Genomic DNA, 6562 nt, shown 5'->3' on the forward strand with positions numbered 1-6562 from the left:
TTCTCGCACGAGATGGCAAAAGCTCTGTTAATCTAGCCTCTCAAGGGCACTGTGCGAGGGGTATTTATAGGTATCTGAGTGCCCAGCGTCCTGTGTTAAGGACGCATGTGCCCTCAGACATCTAGGTTATCCCCGGTATATTCCCATAAAGCGGGGTTACAGACCGTAATTACAGGGATGCCTTTATAAATTAGGCCCGCGCGCGCAGCGGCCACGCAGGGCCTGTTACAATGGGCCGGATCACACGTGGGCCTCCATGCTGGACGAGGTCGCAATGATGGGACGACCTCGTCACAGGTCTTCGTCCGATGACGTGTGGAACGAAGGGTGAGCCTGCCTGTTTTCTTGTCTCCGTTGGTCCGACGATTACGGTGAAGGCATCGAGCGAAGGGTGGCGTCTTCGCCTTCGCCCCAACATTTGCCCTCCGAGGGACCAGTTCGACTAAGTCATCTGGTGTCGAAGACGTCGCTAGATGGTGGAGACGCTGCCCTCGCTCGAAGTGGTTCCGCAAGGGTTTTTGACATGACCGTTGATTGACACTGTACTGTTGGACTGCGGGTTTCCCGAAGCGCCGCGTCCTGTGTATAAAAGGGGGAGGGGGCGGCGCGTTTTGAACTTTATCTTTCCGCGCTCCGTGAAAACCCTAGCCGCCTTTTCCACCGTCTTGCTGCTCATCTTCCCTCCTTGCTCTTGTTCGCCGGAGATCTGGCCCGAGTGAAGCAGACCGCCCGCCGCCGCCGATGGTACGTAGCGATGCCGACCTCTTCTTCTTCTGCTGCCGCTACGCCGCCGGCCGACGCGTCGTCTGAGGAGACGCTGAGTACTATGGCGGCGGAGGAGTTGCGCGCCGGCGATACGGTGGATTTCGGTGTGTCGCGGATGTCCTCGGTCCGCGTGCAAGATATGCAGCAGCTTGGTAACTTTGGTGGCGGAGTCGCTCGTGTCCCGGGGACGGAGGAGGTCCCCGAGCCGGAAGGCGAGTTGGTTGTGTTCGAGGCGTTCTTTGCCGCTGGTCTTCGCCTGCCTGCGCACCAATTTGTGGGAGAAGTCCTGCGCAGATTTAACGTTCAGATCCATCAGCTGACTCTGAATGTCGTGGTGGCTCTATCGAAGTATGTCTGGGCGACGACTTCGTACGGCAGACAGCCATCAGTCGAAGTCTTCGCGAACTACTATTGCCTGCACTGGCAGAAGAGGATGATCGGAAATGAAGTTGCCCAGTTTGGGTCCTGTACATTTACGCCGAAGACTGGCAAGACCTCGATGGAGGTAGTTGAGTTGGTTCCTTGCGCCCGCAACAAGTGGGGCAACTGGCATGAGTTTTGGTTCTACGTCGCGGAGGGCACAGTCGAAGACCATCCGGGGCTCCCCGTGTCCAAGATGTGCTCGCATTATTACTCAACATACCCGTCGTTTGAAGTGGCGAAGGAGCATGCGGACGAAGGGGCCCTTCGGTGCGTCGCTGGCTTGAGTAGCGGGCGCGATTTGGTTGAGGAGTTTGTGGCGTACGGGGTATGGCCTTTGGCGCATGGGTGGGCGTTGGGCGAAGTATGCCCTCGCCAGATGCCTTCCCATGGTGGGAAGCTTGTGCAAAGTCCCGCCTTCGCGCAAGATCTGCATAGCCGCGATCCGGCCGCCTTTGTGCGTGAGGCGGAGGATGGGGCAGTGCGGATCGTCGGTCGGTACGTGCCGAAGACAGAGGGCCAACGTAGCTGGGATATTCGCGGGTCCAATGACCGCTTGAACAGGGTTTTCGAGTTGAACCATCTGCCGTATGGCGGTTATCCCGGCCAAGACGATGTGGATCGTCGCGGGAAGAAACCGGTGGTAGAGACTGGAGACGACCCCGCGCCGGCGGCCGCCCCGTCCTCTAAGAAGAGGAAACTAGGTATTGCTATGGGAGGTCTGGGGGTTTCTTATGGTTTTGCTAGGGAGTTGATGAGGACATGCGCGGCCCCGGGGGGAAGGATGTCTTCGCCCGAGCTCCGGGAGTCTTCGGCACGGATGCTGAGGGTTACCGGGGGTTGGTGGCCTAAGAATGTTCCTATCCCCCGTGCGGCCGGCGAAGACTTTTTTACATCTCGCATGGTTCGTGATTGGAAAGTGTTTCCTTACGGGCGGAATATCGCTGCTGTTGTGTCGGCAGTGATGGACAACGATCGTCAGGGAGCTGCGCAGAAGCGCCAGGCGGTCGTCAGGCTTCATGAGGCCAGGCCGAAGAGGCAACGGGGGGCTGCGAAGGCTGCTGCCCCCGGCGGAAGCCAGCCGCCGTTGGCGGCAAAGTCGGCTGTCCCTGCATCCAGCAGGGCACCGAAGGCTGCGAAGGCGGCTGCCGCCGGTGGTTCCAAGTCTGTGAAGGTCGCCCCTGCGTCCAGCAGGGTGTCGGAGGCTGCGAAGGCGGCCCGAGAGTTGCCGCCGTTGGGCAAGCGCGTCGCCGACTTCGCCACCGACATTAGTGTGGAAGATTATCTTGTTGGTAAGTCGTTGGCTCGAGTTTTTTTTTAAATCTGTTGATACGTCGCAGGGTCGGACGAAGGCCAACTTGTTGTTGTTCCGCCTGCCGTGGCGACCGCGGCGGCTGCCGTGGTGCCCAGGGCGAAGGGCAGTGCTCTTAGTGCCGGCGGCGAGATACCGGCACTCACTGCCGTCAGGGACGAGGCGGGTGCTGTGTCCCGCCGGCTGAAGGAGATGCAGGAGGCACTAAGTCAGGTGCGTTGAGCTAGACTTCGGTTTTTTACCGGCTTCGCTGGGGCTGTGGTCTTATGTGTGTCTTGTAGGCGGCTGACTTCGCAGACCGCGCGGCGTCGGGGGCCCTGACGGCAGTTGTGTCTACCGAAGTCGAGAGACTTCGGACGCAACATGCTGACGTCGTCCAGGAAAAGTCGGCCGCCGACAGTAAGTGCCGCAAGCTGGCGGATAAGGTGGCCGCGCTGGAGGGTGAAAAAACTGACCTCCGGCGCCAACTAGCGGAGGAAAGGAAGGAGGCTAATGAGGCCCTCGCCAAGGCGCAGGCTGCGCAGGCGGAGGCCAATTTGGCGCGGGCGGAGGGCAGTCTTGCCAGACAGCGCGCCGAGCAGTTGGAGGAGCGGCTCAGCACTCTGCAGAGCCGTGTGGAGAGGGTCGATGCCTCGATGCGCTCGAAGGCTGAGCGGACACGCAAACAGCTTATGGATTCATACCATGAGCTGGGCACGCGGACCGCTGACTTCGAAGTGCCGGACCGAGAGCCCGGACTTTGCTGCCTCGAGTGGATACAGGAGGAGTTGCTGGCGCTTCCCGCCATCGTGGAGGGGTTTATGTCCTATGCCTCCCTGGTCACCTGCGAGGGGGCGATGAACGCGCTTTCTCGCGAAGGGTGCCAGCACTATGAGGTCTTCGACCAAGCTGATGAGGATTTCGAGCTCGATATCTACAAGGTTGAGGACCCTGTGGTGAAGGAATCCGCGGGAGCCCTCTACGACCGGATGTGGGGCCCCCACGGTCGGGAGGTGGTCAAGGAGCGGGCCGAGACGGCGAGGGGTCAGGTAATGTTTGGCTTTTGTTTGGTGTTTGTTGAATGTGGGCTATATGTGGGTTTGCTGAATCTGTGTGTTGTGTCTCAGGCGGCGCGTGGCGAGAGGGTGGATGACTTTGGGGCTTTGAACAGCGCGCTGCCTGACCCGGGGCCGAACCCGGCGGTGGCGGTGTCCGAGGCCGCTCTGGAGCCGCCCCCGGAAACCGCCGAAGGCGTTCCTGATGCCCCCGCAGCCACTGCAGCCGGCGGAGGCCCGTCGCCAACTGCTGCGCCGAGGGCTGAGGATCCTGTGAAGGTGGCGGCGGAGCCGACAGTGGAGGATCCCGCGACGGCTGGGTCTTCGCAGGTGGCTTAGTGGGTGTGGGTAGTTAGGGAATTTTGGATATGTTGCTGAATTTTGGTTGCTGCGCAGGTTCAAGATTTTGGGCCTGCGCACGCAACCGCTGCTACTAATTTTTTGGCGGCTCCGACCGTGGATGATGGTAATAAATCGGATGGGTCTGCATCTAAGTTTTCTGATTTTGGTGACTCTGAGAGCTCGGTTGAGTGGACTGAGGAGTCGTCGGATGAGAACTTGGACTACTTCGTGGCCTTGGATGTGGCAGCGGTGGAGGCTTCGCCGCATGCTGCAGATGCTGAAGTTGTGCCTGGTCCGAGTACTGGGCGTAGGCGGCGAAGGGCGGTCGCCAAGCGTAGAGTGAGTGGGGCGGACGGCGGTCGGCTTCGTGTGAGTAGGGCTGGCAGGCAGGAACTGTTGTCCTTGCCGGCCGCTGTGAGTGTAGGTGAGGGGGAGCTGCGAAGTCTTTTTGCGGGTGAGGAGCTTAGGATAATGTTATTTAATTATAGGGAGATGGGAATTATTCTGAAGGTTGAGCCGATGTAGAGTGTGATTCCCTCGCTTGTACATGTGTAATGGCTTGTATGATGAGGTTGTGTGCCTTCGCACATTCGGCTATGCTCGCGAAGGCGTTACGTACTTGGTCTGGTGTATTTGTTATGTTGGTCTGGTGCGCATGTAGTCGGTCTTTGTGCGGACAGTGTGGCGTAGTCGTTTTCGCACTTGTTAAGCTTCGTCCGGCTGCACCCTTAGGTAACTGTTGCACGGATAGTCTTCGCGGAAGACTTTGATTTTTCGCACTTGTTGCGCTAGCCCGGCTGCACCCTTAGGCGACTTCTGCACTGATAGTCTTCGCGGAAGACTACGATTTTTCGCACTTGTTGTGCTAGTCCGGCTGCACCCTTAGGCGACTTCTGCGCGGATAGTCTTCGCGGGAGACTATGATTTTTCGCACTTGTTGTGCTAGTCCGACTGCACCCTTAGGCGACTTCTGCACGGATAGTCTTCGCGGAAGACTACGATTTTTCGCACTTGTTGTGCTAGTCCGGCTGCACCATTAGGCGACTTTTGCGCGGAGTTGTCGCACGCGAGGGTGGCCAGCGCTGAGCCTCGCGGTGACTTTGTATTGGTCGAATGTCGAAGACCGTCGGCGCGGTCTTTTTTCGACGCAGGTTTTTGCGGGGGATTTTTCGCTTGTATATTACATAACTCCGCCTCGATAAAAACCTCACCCCCCGGGAGGAAAAGAGTGTGGGCCAGAATAAAATTGTTTTTGCGAATTACAAGGGCGAATCGGCCCTGATGTGTCAAACAAAAAATTTGCGGAGATTGTCGATGTTCCAGGAGTGCTCCAGGTCTTCGCCGTTTGGCGTTGCGAGCCTGTAAGCGCTGGGGGAAGCCTTCGTCTTGACAATAAAAGAGCCCTCCCACTTGGGCTCCAGCTTGCCCCTGGACTCTGTCCGAGCTGTTCGGACGAGTACGAGGTCCCCTTCGCTGAATTCCCTCGGGATGACTGCGTGGTCGCGCCATGCTTTTGTCTGGGCTTGGTATTTATTTAGAGCCTGTAGGGTGAAGACTCGGTCTCCATCGATGAGATCCTTCGAAGTGGGCTCGTCCACATCGGGGATGGCTGACGGAACTGTTCGCGGGGACCCATGTTTTATTTCTTGTGGGGTCATTGCCTCTGATCCATATAGAAGGAGGAAAGGGGTGAACTCGGTCGCCCTGCACTCAGTCGTGTTTAGCGCCCAGACCGCCTCAGGTAGCAAATCGGCCCACTTGCCCTTTTTCGTCGAGGAGCATCTTTTTGACAGCTGTGAAAATTTTTCCATTGGTGCGTTCCACAACTCCGTTGGACTGCAGGTGATATACTGAGGCGAAGGCAAGCTTGGTGCCGATGGAGAAGCAAAAATCCTTGAAGTCTTGGCTGTCAAACTACTTGTCGTTGTCGACTGTTAGTTCGGACGGTAGTCCGAAGCGGCAAACAATGTTTTGCCAAAAGAATTTCTGTGTAGTCTTTGATGTTATTGTGGAAACAGCCCTCGCCTCGATCCAATTGGTAAAGTATTCGACAGCGACAAAGGCGAACTTAAGGTTCCCCTGAGCCGTGGGCAGGGGCCCGACGATGTCCAGGCCCCAGCGCTGGAGAGGCCATGTGTGGGCGATCAGTTTTGTGAATTGAGAGGGGCTGCCTGATCGAGGAGAAAACTTCTGGCAGGCTTCGCAGGACCTTGCAACCCGATTTGCGGCGCAGATCATTGCGGGCCAGTAGAAACCTTGGCGGATCACCTTTGCGGCTAGGGCCCTTGGCCCTGCGTGAGAGCCGCAAGTACCACTGTGGACTTCGCGCAGGATTTGGACGCCTTCGGTCTCGGTGACACATTTAAGCATTGGCTGACTGACCCCTTTCTTGTAGAGTTGGCCCTCAATCAGTGCGAAGTCCCGTGTAACGCCCCTTGTGTTACTGTAACTAAAACTTGAGCATGACATCATAAGCATTGGCATTGCATATGTGTGACACACCTAGAGTGCATTCACTAGGCAAAAATTTCAAACAAGTTGTATTGTTTTACTGTTTTTGCAAATGGAACCTTGGTTAATGGACTTAACCCTAAATAGTGGTTAAAGGGGTAAAACTTAACTCAAGTTAAGAAAACCTAAATACTTTAGGGTAAAAGTCATAAAATGACCCTAAGAATAAAGTTGAATC

This window comes from Zea mays, chromosome 8 (genome assembly GCF_902167145.1).
Source record: "Zea mays cultivar B73 chromosome 8, Zm-B73-REFERENCE-NAM-5.0, whole genome shotgun sequence".
Classification (NCBI taxonomy): domain Eukaryota; kingdom Viridiplantae; phylum Streptophyta; class Magnoliopsida; order Poales; family Poaceae; genus Zea; species Zea mays.